The following is an 18,177-nucleotide window of genomic DNA, read 5'->3' as shown; positions in this document are numbered from 1 at the left end:
AATTTGAAATGTGTTTTGCCTCCTGACAACCAGAGCTCTAAAATGATCACATTTATCCATGATATTACAGCCATTTCAAGCAATGTATAGATAAGTCAGTACCTGTTAGGCATACATACTATGTTAAGTCCAGAAGTAAATTATTATCTTGGAATGGTTAAAGTCTTTGCCTAATAAGCAAAAGCTACATGGTTTGATTCTTACATTGGATTATTGGCTAAGCTTAAAATGGCCCTTAAGGGCAGTTAGCCTAGTATTCACCAATAAAACCATAAAAAAGATAGAATTAACTCTTATATAGACAAAACTTATAGTAAAGGGAGAAAATTATTTAGTTTATATCAAAATTTTCCATCATTTTTCTGGATGAGAAGTGTAAGCAGGTCTTTTGTGTCCTTAAACGTATCACTGAAAAAAAGGCTGTGTATGTAATGAAGGTAGCTAATTGTTCCAAGGACAAACATAAGGCTTTTTTGAACCGTAGTGTTAGAATTAGAAGTAAATCAAAATAGTGCACAAAACACAAAGTGAAGGTCACTAGCTATTGTGATACCAGTGCCACAGCTAGTATCAGTATCCTGTCTGACAAATTTAGCTCATAATTTTCCCTTTCCATATACAACAGTGACCTATCCCTTTACTATATTTCCTTCCATAGTTACTTTAGACCAGATCCTGGATACTGTGACCATGGTTTGGCTATATAAAGGCTGACTTGTTAGCACAATGCACTGTATTGCCGAACCCATCCCTATGCTTGTTAATCACAAGGTATGTGCTTGAGCTCTGGGGAGTAGCAGATGTTGTACCTCTGCATGAGGGTAATATTGTAATCGAATGATACAGGAAATTATTGTCCTGTTAGTCTCCCTGTCATGTGTAAAATCACACTGTGTCATGTGTGTCATGTGTAAAATCATGGGACAGATCTTAATCTAATGAGCTATGAAACTGGCAACTTACAAATAATTGATTCTCATTATGATTGTTTTAGAAGGCAATATCGTGCTTGCTAATTTAATCATATCTCTCAACTGTCTAGATTTCAAATCAGTGAGAATTTAAATAATTAAATAATGACATCGACAGATATTTAAGTTTCAGATTTTATAAATTCCTGAAAATGCATGTTAATGCAAAACCTGTTAATCTCTCAATTTTTTAAGTTCATAAGAGCAATAATTAAAATCTGTCCCTATTTGTGGGCGCTTGTCCCACCATTATTTTTGTTTCTGTCCAGATTTATTGAACAAAGAGGGTGAACAATATGAATTTGATTGACTTATCTGATGGTGTAATTAATGTCATTGATGAAGTTTATTCTGTTAGTAGTGATTTTCCTGATTGTGCTGAGGCATTCCACATGATTCCACATACAGACATTATTGCTAAACTTTTCTGCTTAAATTGTAATGCCTATTACTCAGACATGTTTTTAACTGGCTGTCTGATCTTACAAACAGGGTAACGATTGGCGGTGCCTCCTCATTGAATATATTCATCACTAGTGGTGCTCGGTGCTCCTCAGGTCTCTGAGCTGGCTCCTTTCTCTTCGGCATCTGTTTATCTATTTGTCTATTGTAAACAAACAGGCTTTGCAGTTATCTATTTTTATGGATGATGGAAAACCAGATCTCATTATTGTTTTCTCCCCAAATGTCTTATTTTTTCCTTGAAGGACTACACAGAGTCAGCATATGGAATTGTGACCATGGCCTCAGACTTACTGCAAAAAAGTTACATTTGGGAATTAAAGGTTTCTCACTGTTTATCATACAAGTAAAGCACCACTTAAAATTGACTCAGTCATTAAAGATCAAGACATATTTTGCCACAAAGAACTGTATTTTATAATCCGGTATCAGTTGCAGTAAGGGAATCTTTTCCAATTGCCCAGCTAATTATCAAAGCATATCCTCAGAACTCAGTTATGTCCTTGAACCCACATACCATGTTGTTATTAGGCTGATCATTTAATGTAACCCAGCTGGTATGTATCTTACCGAAACCATATCCCATCCTGAAAAATGTGAACATCTCATAGCAAAATAATCAAAGGCCTATCTTCCATTAGATATCCTGACAGATTAAAAGAGTATTTTTTTTCTGTTTGATACAGACTCATATATATGGTGAGTTTTCCTTTAGCTTTCAGGCTGTAAAATATCCATTTTCTAGATCTCCTCCCCTTCAGAAACTCTGGTAAACATAGGAACTTCCAGTTTGCATCATATAAACTGGACTTCTTATTGGGATGGGTTCATTAACCAAAGTATTTCCTATGTGAAGAAAAATCTATATTAAATAGTGTAATACCTTGGCTTCCTTTGAATTATGTTTTGACAATTGGATAGGCTCACATAAATTAACCCCAGGGATAGCAGTGTGGCCCTTTTGAAGAGGGGCGATAAACCTATCTGTGATATTTCCTAGGGTGCATGGCTAGGCAATATATGTTTTTTTAGACTGCCATCCTATTATTAACATATAAACCTATGAACTCATGAACCAGTTTGCTTCACTTTGTAGGTTCTAAACAAAATGATAGAGGTTTAAAGCTTCCAATTCAAATTAATTTCTGGTAATGTACCAAATATACTGACAATATAATTTCTTTCTGACAATGTTATAGAGCTCATTGATACTATAAACAGTGACAAATAGAGTGTTTCACAATTCCCCTGTAAATTCACACACTATTAATTCTACCATTTTTTCTTTAATTCAGTTGGAGCAAGTGTTAACCTTTTGAGTGGCTATGTCTCTGTTAGAGTTCTGAACCCTCACTTCTGACATTCTTTTAAATGAACAGGCAGGTGGAAGAATGTTTGATGCATTCAGACTCAAGGATAGTGCCGTGATAGCAACCCTGCAAATATATATGCCGGAAAAACATTGTAAAATTTATTGTAGTGTGTGTGTGTGTGTGTGTGTGTGTGTGTGTGTGTGTGTGTGTGTGTGTGTGTGTGTGTGTGTGTGTGTGTGTGTGTGTGTGTGTGTGTGTGTGTGTGTGTGTGTGTGCTCGTGTGCGTGTGTTATTACTTGTGTCACAGATTTGCTTACCTATGAGAAGATGATGTTGGCCAGTTCACTAAAGCTATATATAAAGGAAATAATTTTAGCTTTGATTAGTTTAAAATAAGTTCTGGCACTTCACTTACTCAAACAGATGAATTGAGACTGTCCATCAATAAGAATGATTGCTTTCCAATATGGATATTTTCTACTATTAATCAAAATTAATTTTGAAGGAAGCCTTATTTCAATTTCTGATGCCAAGTTAAGAGTCCTTACAATATATTTATTATTCTGGTATCTAGATTGCATATTGTAAAGTCTGTCTCACCACTGAACATTATATGTTTTTCATTAAGGACATATCAGATGATTTACTATTAGAGTGTCATTTGCATACACCAGTTCGTTCCTGTTGGCAGAGCCAGTGCTGTTTAACTCTATGCTATTAAAGCAAGACGGTTTTCATAGCCGGTGTAAGAAACAAACAGAAACTAGTCCTAATATTCTGGAGAAGAATAATCAGTCATCATTTATTGAATGGGATCCGTTTATACAATCTAAAACCGAGATAAGAAGCTGGATAGGGTCAAGTAAGAGTTGCCAATAAAGAATCATCGACTGAGGCAGTTGCAGAATAAAATTTATATTGGGGATGCAATATAAAAGGCAGATGTGGATAAGGTCAAATGAGGATGCTGAGTTGTTGTTTATCCTATGTCAATCATTGACAGATAAATATTGTGATAATTCCTCTGGTTATCAATAAAAAAAAACACAAGAAGTAAGACTAAGGCAGTAAAAGTCTGGAAGAATTATTTCAGGTTTGAAAAATAAAAATAGAATTTATTATAACAGGGATCAAATAATGACTGCTGACATGCTTTGAAAATCTTATGTCTGGGATGAAGACGACTGTGTCATCTGAGATTCTGTAAAATGTTTAGGGTTGCAAGTGCTTGAGATTGTTTAGATGCAGATCGTATGTAAAACCCCGAACAGTGGTGATTTACAAACTCATTATCTTTGTATAACGTTATTGCAAAACAAAACAGTTTATTTAGTTCTGTACATCACATAGCTTGTAAAAACACATTGACATTAACATGAAGCCATACATTGTGTTTGTCTGAAGGTCTACTACATTGACTAGACCAAAAGTGTAGAAAAATACAGAAAAGGATGGATATGTTTTAACAGCAAGGCACTAGTGGTGACTGCAACAAGAGAGTATGTTTGAAAATACATACCGATGGCAGCATAACTACATGCAGAAACCAGATCTTCTCAGCCTGTGTCATCCTCATGTCATGCAGTATTATATAGCAATAACCCACAGCTGGGTGTGGGTAATGCTGGATTTACCCACGGTTGGCATGATTTGGTCACGAGAGAGAAGCTATTATACAATGGTGTTAGTTTTGTGTTGTGTTATGTTTGTGTTGACGTTATTTAGGTTTTTGTTTGTGTTAGTCTGTATTTTTCCACTTTTTATGAGATAAAATAGTCCAATACTTTTTTATTATTTGTTTGTTTATTTCTTTTCTGAGCCCTTTTTTCTGCAGATGTTATGGGTTTGTGGTTAATTTATTTATAAAGCCTTATGTCTGGGGTTTGAAAAAAACGTAAGTGGCAATTTTTTTTCATATGGCTGTTCCCTTGTCTCGTATGTATCCTGCAGCAGTTGGCCTGCTGGCGTGGATTGTACTTGTACACATTATTGAGATCTGTGTTGCTTAGCTGCTGGAGTCAACTTAAGGTGGACATGTAAGACACTGAACCCATTAACTGGTGTGGGGAAAGTGGTTGTGTGGCGCTGTGTAGTTTGTCAGTTGGACAGCATAGACTTACAACTCCTAAAAACATACAGTTGTCAACCTATGTCACTTACAAAGTTTTTGCGGGAATATGTAAGTTCCAGTCTTTCTTTCATCTGTATGTTGTCTGGCAGCCTATATATTCGTCACCACTTGTGTCCCCATGTGAATTTCAATTGTACACATTACTCCCATCTGTGCTATTAAGTTCTTGCACCTTACTTCTGATGGACATTTAAGAAAGTGAGGGTGTTTATTTTTTTGGATGAAAACTGATTCTGTGCTTATGTCTCATTTGCCAGTCGCATGGCAGAAAGTTAACTGACAGGGGAAAGTGCTTTGTGTGTTGCTGTCTCATTTGCCAGTTGGACAGCATTATGTTATAACTAGTGAACTATTTCCACATACATTCACACTGACGAAAGACAGTTCAGTGACACACACCTTCCAAGTAACTTGCGCAAACATATTTCGGCAGGAGAAGGGCTTGAAAACATGTCAGCTGCCGGACTTTTTTTAGTTTATGTTGGATTTACAATGTACACAGTGGTTGGATTAGCCAATCAACATGCACGTTTCTTGGCTTGCCGAGTTTCCATTGTACAGTACTCAATAATCAGCATTTACTATATTGGACTGGAAGGATTGGTCTCTAAAGCTCATATAACACGACTCCACAGCCACCAGGAACAAAAAACAAAAGCTGATGTGAGGATAATCCTTTTATTTTACAAAAGCATTTGCATTTTTTTGAAAAAAAGCATTTTTATATAACCATAGGTTTTATACATTAATTGAAACAGGTGTTATTAATGAAAAATTTAAAAGCCTTAAGGGGTTTAAAGATAAAATAAGGGGCTTTGCGTGTTTGTGCTAATAAAATATACAATAGTTAAACAGCTGTATAAAATATATAAATTACAAAACAAAAAAAATAAATTAAAAAAAATAAAAAACGCTGTTTGAAAAATAAAAAAATATGGAACCTGGAAAAAAAATGATAAATGAGTGAGTTATGAAGTGGAAAGAAAGGAAAAGTGAACTATTGGGGTAGATTTTGTTCTGTTAAGTTGTTCATAGTCTTTATCAAGTTTTTTTCAATTCGGATCTTGATCCTAAGTGTAACCTAAATCAAGTGGAAACAAGAAACAAAAGGTGAAAAAACATGGAAAAGAAGGAAAAAAAAATAGTAAATCTTGGGTCCATAATAAATAGTTATAATAAAATGTGGCAGTGAAGTAGGAAAAGAAGGGCATAATATTAGGAACATGGGACAACAAACTGATTGGTTACAGTGAAATGTATAAATATATCTCTAAGCTTTAATAATACTTTAATAGTCCCAGTCCCGCGCTCAATCCAGGTGTCTCCCTGCATCTAACATTAATTGCCCGCGGCTCACGGTACCGAGGTGGATTCCCCAGTCACACCCCTGATTCCCGGGGTTTCACTTGTTCTAAAAATTAATGATACTACTTTACTGAAAGAGCAAAATGCTTGTAAAGGCAGCAGCTGCTTTCTGTTTAGCCATGTCATATAAGTAAGTGTAGATCCGGCCTCCTGAATTCTCTCTTTCAGTCTTTCCATAGAAAAACTTCGAACCACGTATTGCAAATACCCAGGTATACCACCTTTGCTTCCACAAGAGTAGGAACCAGTTGGTTTTGTCCTGAACCTCCTAGATGGAATGTACACGATTTAAAGGTTATTCATCAGACCATCTCTCATATCTCCTTTAATAAGTTGGTGAACTTGCTGCTGAGGCTGGTTTTTGCTTACTGAGAAATTCTGTAAACCATTTAAGACCTTCTGATGCTCGAAATGCTGGAAAGCTGTGTCTAGAGATCATAATCTCAAAATCATCAATCAAAAGGAATAGCAGGAAGGATAGGAAGAATATCGAAAGATCCTTGCAAGCGTGGCTGAGAAAGAGGCATAAAAATAAAGGCCTTGGTTGATTGATGAATTTTCCAACTCAACTGGCTCAGTCCCCACCTTGATACTAGGTCTGAACACCAAAAAGTAAATTTAAGAGATTCCTTTTGGATTTTGGGAAACATGACCGGTATGTATCCTTTTTTTTCTACAGATAGTTATACACCCTCTTATTTTTTTGCTGTAGTAAAAAAAAATCTTTCTTAAGATAGTAGTTGATCTGAGCAGCAAATTTTGACTTCATTTAGGGATAACCGTCGTATTTCGTTGTCCTGGAGCATGGAAAAATCGTGCTTTTCGTATTCACTGGTAAACATGAGCACTACCCCCCACCCTTGTCTGGCTTTCATGATCCTGACATTCTCATTTTGAGATAATTGATGAATTCAGTTTAAAACATCAAATGCACATTCTTCCAGATCTAAATCTGTATAGTTATATATTGTGAAATTATCTTTGTTCTAAAGCTCATATGCTGAAGTGTCATGTGATTTCTCTGAGATGGAATGTGTTTTGGACAATCCCATATTAAATACTTATAGCCATCATCTCTACCCTGCATCACCAACATTTACCATCCTCCTTATTTCTATGCATTATCTGATGGGGTGTAAGGTGACAAAAGTGTAGTTTTTTTTTAAATGCATAAAGACAGATGGGTGACCTGGATGCTATCTAGCATCCAGTTTTCTAGTTAACAAGCATTCATGGAACTCTACCACCACCTCTAGTAATATGTTCCAACTACTATTGTTGTTTTAAAAAATAACCAAGCGATAGTCATCTAACAACTTACAAAGGGCAGACAATATTGGGGTTTGGGCTCACACTGAGGATACTCCCCATCCAAGAATATATCTAGCAGACTGGGCTAATTTGAGTTCTTTTGTGCAAGCTAGTTAACTGTACTTATTGCCATTGTGGCACCATCAGAGTACAACCTCCAGATTTCTTTGAATCACTTCTTGGAAGGGCATGTAAAGAACTGTGTTCATATGACAAACATCAAACCAAAATACAGATCCAATCTGAATCCTGGCCCACCTAGCAGATAGGATGATCGTTTGCATCTATTTTACCCGATCAAATGTTTAGGTTAGTGAATTCCTAAATGTCAAACAGGTAATTAACAAAAAATTAAAACAATGAACGGACAGTTTAACGTAGAGAATGAATTCCCTCGGCCACAAAAAAAAAATTTAAACCAAAATGAAGTTGGGGGGCTGTGCCCCCCACACCCACCCTAACTAAATATACCAACATCGAGATCGCTTTACAGTGGGGAAAGGGGAAAAATACACATAATGGCCTTCGTTAAATTGTCCTTTCGCGTTTTTTTTTTTTGCTTTTGCTATTACCAGATTGACGTTTAGATATTCGCTAACCTATATGTTTGATCAGATAATAGGAACCCAATCATTCACCTATATTTTGGTATTTACAAAGATACATCCCCATAGGCCTTGTACCTCCCTAACGAGGTGTCTCCCCAAATCTTTTCCTCATCCCTTCATATCCCAAATTTTACATTTTTCCTTCTTCTTCTCATCTTTTAACTAAACTCACATCAAACTCACTTCCAGTGACAACCATACTGGTCCTGGAATTGACCTGGCAAAAAAAACAGGTGTGTCATATCAGCTGCTAATGCTAATGCATACCTGGCCAAATCCAGTTATCCAACCTCACCATACATTGATCAGTCCATGAGTTTTTTCCTAGTTAGTCCATGGCACTTTCATTTCCATACAAAGTCTGAAAGGAAGGCTTGCAACTTTCTGGTCAGAGGATGTTCTATGAACCTCAGTAGACATCTAGCAAGAAACAGCTATTTGGGGAGAATGCTCATATGTATTGTAGTTTTTACCATCAAAAAATGTTTAAGATGGCCATCATTTAATCTTCAATTTACCTAAATTTAACATCTTGCTTAGGTTAAGTGACATCATCTCAGGAGATTTTTATTCAAGCTGGATACCCAGATATTTACGGGATTGTACCCATCTAAGTATATGTGTTATCACATCTTTTATAGCTATACAAGCCTGATTAAGAGGTAAGATGACTGTCTTATCCCAGAGTACTGATAGGCAGGGATATGGCTACATTTCTTAAAGAAGTCAAACATTTCTTGAAGGTGCTTTTGTGGGTTAGCCATCCACAAGACATAGCTATCCACAAAGTACACATTCATAATAAGCACTCCAGTATGAATGGGTATTCCCCAGTGTTATTCCTGCTTCTTAGTATATCAACGAAGAACCTCAACTGCCACTATGAATAGGGAAGGGGAAAGACAGCATTCCTGGTGAGTTCCTATTTGTAAATGGAAGGGTGTGGAACATGCATTATTGGTTATGACATGGGTTGAGAATATAGCAGATTATACCATTGTACAAAGATTCCCTCAATAGCAAACTTAATAGAATAAAACATAGAATGTTGACAGTCCCAGTGTCTTGAGACTGGTTCAATACCAAACTTGGCCATCGTCATCCACAAATAATCCCACTGTACAGAATCAAATGCTTTGTTGAATGCTACACACTGCCACAGGAATATTATTGTTTTGGTGATTTGATCTATATTAATTATTTTTATGAGTCCCAGAGTCGCTTGATGATTACTGATAAAGCCCTGCTGAGTTTAATCTGTTAAGTGTGGCATTACCCTGTTTAGCCTGTTTGCTAAGACCTTCACCAGGATCTTAGTTTCCATGGGTATGAATGAAATTTAGTCTGTAATTTTGCAATTTTACTGGGTCTTTGACTTTTTTGGCAATGTCATAATACTGGCCAATTGTGTCAGGATGGTTCCCTGCATCTCACCAATTTCAAGCATGTAAAACTGCGGTTTAGACTTCTGCTAGTTCCTTGCCATTACCTCTGCCATTAGGTCATTTGGCCTGGGGTATGTCTCAGTTTTTAATGGAGTTAAATTTGAGGATTGTAACTGGCTCATTCAATGTCTTTTTGTGAAGAAGTAAGAGTTAACTGGTCTATCTTGTCCCTAAAGGATAACCACTGCTCGTGTTCCCCACCCTTTCTAAATATATAGAGCTGTTCAAAAAAACCTTTCATAATATTAGAGCTGTTCAAAAGAAACCTTTCGGAATATCATTTATATCTTGTGTAAATTGTATAAGGGTGCTGTCCTCATGTTCCATGGCAAGTATCATGTATGTTTGCTTACATTCTTTGAAATGCCATGCAAGAAGCTTGGTTGAGCTCATCTTTGCTCAGTGCAGTTCAGCAATCTTTCCCACCGACAGTGTTGTCTTAGATAAGATAGTTGCTTCACCTTTTGTGTTAACATTTTTAGGTGTTCCTCAGTGTTCATACTTCTACATAACCCCTTAGTGTAGTAGTGTGCCAGAGATGAAATTCCCTTTTGATAGTTTTCTATAATAATCTGCTCCACCAATTGCCCTTGTACCCCCTTGTAGCTTAAGTATTCTAATAGTTCTGTACTCACCCCAGTGCTCCCATGTCGCATGACTACTGACCGTCAGACACTCCTTGACTTCTCCCATTATTTGGGAGCTTTTTAGTTTTAGGAGACAAACCATTTCTATTTTTTTTGGGAATTGGGCAGTTGACTGTTATATTCCATCCTGACCAAACTGTGATCAGAGTGCAAGAGGGTATTATGTTCAGTGACTGGATATTATCTATTAAATGATGGCTTATAAAATATAATCTAACTTATTAACTACTCCTAACTTTATATCTAAAAAAAGGTATAGGCTGATTCCTGCAGGTACAACTCACAGCACATGTCTTCCAAATACATTGCTTGCATCCATTCTCTGACCAGATCCCTCTGCTTAGGCAGCCTAAGTTTCATCTGCAGCAATCTATTTAATTACTGGTCTAACACTACATTAAAGTCTTCTCCATTTACTACAGGTAAATAGCTTCCCCTGTCTCCTACTTTGTGTTATGAAATTTAATGAAAGGTGGTATGTCTTCATTGTTAGGGGCAATAGAAGTTTGCTATCAGAAATATACTTTCTTGCTTGTACCTTGACAATCACTCATTTGCTATTCCTGTCGGCTATCACATCTGTTTTCACCAAAGTCCTTCTGTAACTAATCTTGTTACTCTTCTAGAGGCTTTAGCATTATAGGAACCCACATACCAAGCCTTATATCTTGCGTTTTGGTTAATGTTTGTTTTGATTACAATCCTAATGTTGTCCAGACAAGTCAACGTCAAATGGTAAACACAAAATAATAACAAACACTGAAGGATAGAGTAAACGCTGTATCATATGATCATAAAGTTGATGGGTGGGAGGTTGGCATAATGGTTAAGGTGTTTGCCTTACAAGCACAAGGTGCAGGGTTTGATTCTCACATTGGGTAATTGGCTAGGCTTAAAAATGTCCTACAAGGGTAGTTAGTCTAGTACTAATCTATGAACCTATGTCTATGAACCTATGTATTCTAGGATAATAATCCTGAGTATGCAGCAGGAGGTTGTGTGTCTCAGCTGGAAACATGCCAGGGGAATGGCAAGTCATCTTGTATAGGCACACTCTGTATACGAGAAGGCAGGATTATCTCCCACAGCCAACTAGAACACTGAAATAAATGAAAAGCCAGATAAATAGATACATTCATCTTCATCAAACATTGTGAGTGCATTGACCAAGGGCAAGAGGCTTTCCTATTTCCTAATGCTTATCCATAATGCATCCACCTAGTATAACAGTAAATAAATAATGAAATGGCTGAAGGGAAGACTCTCCCTACTTCAGTCTATATACAGACTAGCTGGCCTGGTGGCTATTAAACAGAACAACCAGGAAAGACAAAAAAATGGAACAAATGAATGATAAATCCTTGATAACAAGTGTTATATCTCACCAATAAAAAACTTACAAAATGAAAAATACAATAGCAGTTATATCAAGTAGTTGTTGCTGTACAGCTGGAGGGGAGAGGCAGAGATCCTTTCACTTTTCACTGGCCACACAAAAATAAGCTTGTTAGTTACCACAATCAAGAGCGAACAATCTGTCGGATGGCATTAAGCTGTCACGTTGGAGGTGCAGATGCAGTTGCAGTTATGACTACTCTTACTTCTACTACCTTGTCTCCTGATAGGTCCTAGAGATTTATTAGTCCAGTCTAGGGCCCAGACTTGCAAAGTCCATCTCTCCTTCTGCATCAGCCTCCTTTAGGTGTGCCAAGGGGGTATCTGTTAAAAGGAATCCTCAGTGAGACTGAAGATTCCACTGTAATGTTAAGAGACAGTTACGCTCCCTCCCAGTAATGGTAGAAAACCCACCATGATTTTTTTTCTTACCCAGTGTGAATTTTCTTTGGTCTCTGAGGATTGAAGTAATTTCATCTTGTCACCTATTGTATCAGAGTGATTAGAGGTACGATAATTCCCTTTCTTAGCCCATTGTAAATATTCTTCCACTTCATCCAGAAGCTGAAAAGTTAAAGACAAAGTGATTTTGCAGATGCTCAGGGGTGCAAAGAACCATATTTGCACCAGGTAGCTGAATTCTTTGAATTTCTTTAATAAGGGAGCAAAGACCTTCCTCATATTCAAGAAGGCTACACTATAGTCTAGCACAAACCTAACTGGTGTCCCCAAATTAAACAAGCTGGCCTCACTTCACTGGATAGTTGTAGCACCTAGTCACAATCTTTACAGTTTAAGAACGTTATAATAAGCAAAGGAAAGGATTTAAGTTTACTATCAGCATATAGGTGCATTTTTGTGTTAAATCATAATTATAAATGGTTTATGGCCATTTGTGTGAAAAAGTTATGAAAAGTATATACCTAATTTGGCTGAGAATGACAAGTGTGGATTAGCGGAATGAAGACAGAATTTTGGCAATATATCAATAACCACCATGCAGACAAGAGCTGCATATCAGCAACAGAAGTTATTGACACTGAATTTGAATGAAGGGAAGGATTTTGATATATTAGATTAATACATTCTGTCTCAGATGCACCTGGACTTTTAAAAGGGATTTTGCAAATCAAGAATAGACTATTTATACACCGGTAGCAAGAGTTAAAATTCATGTAGGTCTTTGACTGCTCTTCACAATATCAAGAGATACAGGGCAAGGGTGTCATCTCTGAAATATATTGCTTGCACTATATGGAGACCCTTTTACTGCAATGATGAGAAGATTAGGTTTCAAGAAATAGACAAAAGATCAAGATAAGGTGAAGATTTCTTGGTAGGTGTAGGTCATAGTTTAAACATCAGCTACTTACCTGTAGGGTAAGAAAGCATGACTGCATGGCAGCATTGCTTGAGTGAACAGCAGTATTCTGATGAATGACTGCCAGAAACTATTGTTGGCAACTCCAAGTCACGTCCTGCTACTCGACTTTTGTCACCTGATGGGAGGGCAGGTTTAGGGGCAGATGGTTTTGTGCTGGTTAGAAAAGGATGGGTCCAATGGCAAGGTCAGGGACAAGTGCAATGCCACTGGCATAGCTGTGACAGCTGCTGCAGAACATGTTAAAATAAATGAACAGTAATAAAATAAAATAAACATCAAGCCAAATGTTAAAAAAAAATAGCCATGGAGGGTTGTGGTAAAAAATATTACCCCTCTGAAGAATGTTTCTAATAAGAAGTCATGCAGATTCCTAGTGCTGTGCTACACAGCTGCTAGGTATGCATCTATGCCAGGTCCAATAGTTCTATTTAGGTGTATACAGTCAAAGTCCATACTGTATGCACATGCAGCTTCAGTGTACCCATGCCCAGGGTTGGGTAGGGTAAGGTTGAAGCTACAGTGGCAGGATGAAGGTGTTAGATGTTACAACCCTTTCTGTGTGTGGGTACGTGTGAACCAGCTGACATTTTGTAAGGACAAGGTAAAAGTCATACCACATGGACATGGACAGTACTATCATATCAGAGGTATAACTCATTATGACTATGGCAATTAGCTCCTCCAAAGGCAGGTATGGATAGTTTCTAATACAGACAGCTATCAACAGGTTCTTGGCAAACATCTTGATGTTATTCACTGACCATAGAACAGGCCATAAGTATAGCAAAAATGGCAGTGGCATATCCCCCAACTCCCTTATCCCACATCCTGCTGGACTGGGCCAGTGTATACAGAGCAGGAATGTGGCAACTTCACTCCATGTCAGAGACCATGAGGCAGTGCGTATTCTGTCCATCTGTCTCTGTAAATAAGTCATGTGCGTATACCATGAATATAGATTCTGAATGTGGATGTACAAAGCCTCATCTATGTATAGGACTTGTCATACTGTACAAAAGACTGTGACAAAAGTGTGTTAGTAGCACTTATAGAAGTCATACTACTGGATATTTATATACTGCTTTGGTATGGCTAACTAATGAATAGTGTGACCATAATCATAGGCACCCTGATTCTGGAGAGGTACTCCATTTACATTTAGTACAGGAGCACATTCTCTGATATTTTCTACTTAGTTTGAAAGCAAGGACAACAAATATACCACGTAGCAGTTAATTGTACAACAAAGGCCAATTTCATGATAAGGTAAATAAAATGACAGATTCCAGCCCTGCATACCTACAACACTTTTCAAGAGCTCTCTGCCTTACTTCTTCTTCCAATTGGCTGAAAACATGATGAAGGCATGCCCTTAGGTCACTGAAGTGGTGTGAACACTGTCATCAGAGTGGCATATACCAGTAGAAGCAGTTACAACCCTTGCAAGACTGTGCCAGGCATCCACTTTATGTTGGTGACTCTGGCAAAAGTCTCCAATCAGATGTTCCAGGTAGTCTCGGCACAGCAAGTGCAAAAAGATCTTACTCCTTTGAGGGCATTACTTGGAGCTCCTGTCACTTTCAGGTTCCTTGGAAGCCATGGCCATTCACCAGGTAACATTCCATATAAATATAATAGCCATCCTTCAGCCACAAATGTTGCTGTTATTGGAACATGATGCACATCTTTGGTCAGCCAGTTAGTGGAAAAAGTAGCAGTGCCACTAGTTTAAAGTGGGAAAATTCATGTGGAACCAGTAGCATTGCCACCACTTCAGAGTGCGAAAATTCATGTGGAACCAGCAGCAGTGTCACCACTTCAGAGTGTAAAAATTCATGTGGAACCAGCAGCAGTGCCACCACTTCAGAGTGTGAAAATTCATGTGGAACCAGCAGCAGTGCCACCACTTCAAAGTATGAAAATTCATATGGAACCAACAGCAGTGCCACCACTTCAGAATGTGAAAATTCATGTGGAACAAGTATGGCATTTGTAGAGCCCTGGGTGATCCTCTTCTTATATTTGTACCAGGGCATTTCATATCTAGCCGGGGAACATATTGCATTCACTTCCTGTGGGATTTCCTGTTTTATGTCAAAGCTTACCTGCGGGTTTCACACACATATTCTCCTTAGTCCTAAACCACACGACTGTTCCATAGATCCAAGATATCCTATACCTCACAGGAATTGTGTATGTCACTTGCAGGGAGGGTGCTAACCACTGGCAGTCACATTCTGTGATGGGTCTGTGGCACCTCCACTGACTAGGGAAGTAACAAGAAGCATTTCATCACAGATGCATCCTGCAAAGTGTGTATGGAGGCAGCATGTTTTTATATGTAGTCTATGCATATGCACATAACATGAGCAGTCTTACATACAGCTATGGGTGCAACAGATTTCCTTTTCAAGGTAGTTTGACACCCCAACGCACAGATGGGGTGTTCATGCTGAGACAACATCCATTTTATAATCTACCATTTGCACTTACGGAGAACTCCATTTTCTGTGTGTGGTATGGATTGTGCCTGTGACTTTTCAAAGAAACAACTCCCTGTAGATGGCTACATAAAGACTTAGTGCATATATCGGCTGCATATACCCTGATATTTTCTACTAGATTCTAGCATAGTGCTGCTTCATCTGTTGGAGATGTGCTCCTACACACACACACACACACACACACACACACACACACACACACACACACACACACACACACACACACCATTAACTCTCGATAGTCCCACACATCCATTGTTTACATTTGCCATTGTGGTGCTCCCCACCTGTGCATATGAGGCAACTGTGGCCTGCCCTCTACCTAGGTAGCCTGTGTGTGATGCTCAATGCGGGTAGCCTATGCATGGTATAGCATAGCCTGGGTGTAGTTTTGCATGCATTATTTTTATTGTTGCATGTCCTGCTTAATCTGACTTGTAATAATGAACCAAATGCTGCCTCATAGCCAGTGCCATGGTGTTCTGTCATTACCTTTCTACTGCCTAAATGCTCCTAATTTATTCTCAAATGTTTGTTCTATTCCTCCTAAAATCAGAAATTATATTGAGAAGTTCTATATTCATAGTACTGGTATATAAAAAATATCCCTAACTTGTGGTGTTTCCACTAATTATATTTTTCTTTGCCAATAAATATGGAGGAAGACATTGAGAGGTATGGTAATGTGCCCACCTCTATCTCACATTGTCTTTCCCTGGAACCATCTCTTCCACAGGCTCCTCATCAGGCTCATCCTCTGATGCTGACTCAGTGACTTCCTTTTCCCAAATGTCTCTTCCATGCTGTAGTTGTTTACATACAAACATGTCGTGTAACACTGTACACACTGCGGTGATTGTACTGCATGTCGCAGGGTCATACTCCAGTACACCACCAGAGACATCTAGACAGCAGAAACAGGCCTTTAGGAGTCCAAACCTGTATTCAGTTATATCTCTCGCCTGTGTCAGGGCATTATTGTATGCATTCTCTGTCATGGTCTGTGGGTTTCTAATTGTATCATTAGCCATGGGCCCAGGGCATATCCAACATCTCCAACATAATGGCCATGTGGAAAAATCACTCCATGCAAACTGATGGGATAATGTTCATGCTTGCTAGATGTGGTAATCATGGACACTGCCTGGCAGGGGGGGTGGGGAGCTGATAACACATTGTGTATGATATGCTAAACATTGCAGACCATCTACCAATTGCTGGAGTTACATCATGGTTGATATACCATTGTCCCTGATCCCTACTTGCAGCCTTTGCTGCAATGTGGTTAATGTCAAAAGTCAAAGGCTCCAAGTACCTCAGAGAACTGGGATAACAAAACAAAAAAAAAACCTGCATGTTTTTGTCTCTCCCCTCTCTGGGGCATGGAAACCACATACACCTCCCCTCATCTTTAGCACGGCATTGAGGAACTTGTGCAGTATCTTTGAGGCAGACACCCGGGATATACCCCTCATGTCTCCCATTGGTCATTAAAAGGCTCCTGTAGCTAATATTCTGAAATCACACATACCTCAATATCTACATTGATGGGTACTCCATGCATCTAAGGAGCCTGAATATAACACATTTTGACCAGTTCCTGCTTTTATCCACACAGTAGTGGCCCATTATTTCTCTGTCATAGAGAACATGGTATGTTAAATCCAAATGGATGAATCAGCAGCACTGAGGGTGATGATACACTGCCCCCCCATGAATATCAGCAACAGCAACCTCATGCACATGTATAGTCAATACTGTAGTAGATACCCCATACATAGGTTCATAGGTTCATAGGTTCATACTAGGCTATCTGCCCGAGGGCATTTACAAGCCTAGCCCATAGTTTTGTGGCTTACGCCACCCCTTTAGTATGGGGAACTATACCCATTATTTTGCTGTGCCTCTGTTGAGCAGTGACACTGAGGTAATCCCTGGGGTATATCTGCAATCTCCCATCCATTGGTCAAGATTTCTCTTGAACAAGGCCAGCGAGGTGCTCTGCCTCACATATACCGGGATTTTATTCCACAGCATAGGGAGTCTTTGGGTGATGAATCTATCCCTCCAGCATGCCCTATTAATAGCCGTGTCGAGGTTTAAGTCTCCCGCCCTTGTGACTCTGACGGATCTAGATTTTTGAGGTGAAGCATATTCATCAAATCTGGGTTTGACATGGCCTTGTATGTTAGGCAAAGGTCACCTCTGAGCAAGCGGTGGCGACTGAATAGAGCTGGAGTTCTTTCAGTCGGGCAGCATAGGACAGATGTTTGAGACCCTTTATCCTTTTGGTGAGGAACTTTTGTGGCCTCTCCAGCTGCTGCAAGTGTCGGGTCAGATACATTCCGAATGGGGCATTGTACTCAATCATTGGTCTGATGAGTGATGAGTATAGGGAGACTATGACCTCCCTTGATCTAGATGAGAATCCCTTCACGATAAGGTGGGCAATGTAGAAGGTCTTCCTAACTACTTTAGCTACATGGGTGTCGAATGACAGACTACTATCAACCTGGGTCCCCAGGTCCCTGATAACTTCTTCTGTGCTCAGTGGATTGCCACCTATTTGGTAGCTAGGGGTAACCTTGTTTTTTCCGAAGGGTATGACTATGCATTTTTTGGCATTTAACTTTAGGCCATG

Source organism: Protopterus annectens, chromosome 17.part0 (genome assembly GCF_019279795.1).
Source record: "Protopterus annectens isolate FY-2018-M chromosome 17.part0, PAN1.0, whole genome shotgun sequence".
Lineage (NCBI taxonomy): Eukaryota > Metazoa > Chordata > Ceratodontiformes > Protopteridae > Protopterus > Protopterus annectens.
This window is presented reverse-complemented; position numbering follows the sequence as displayed.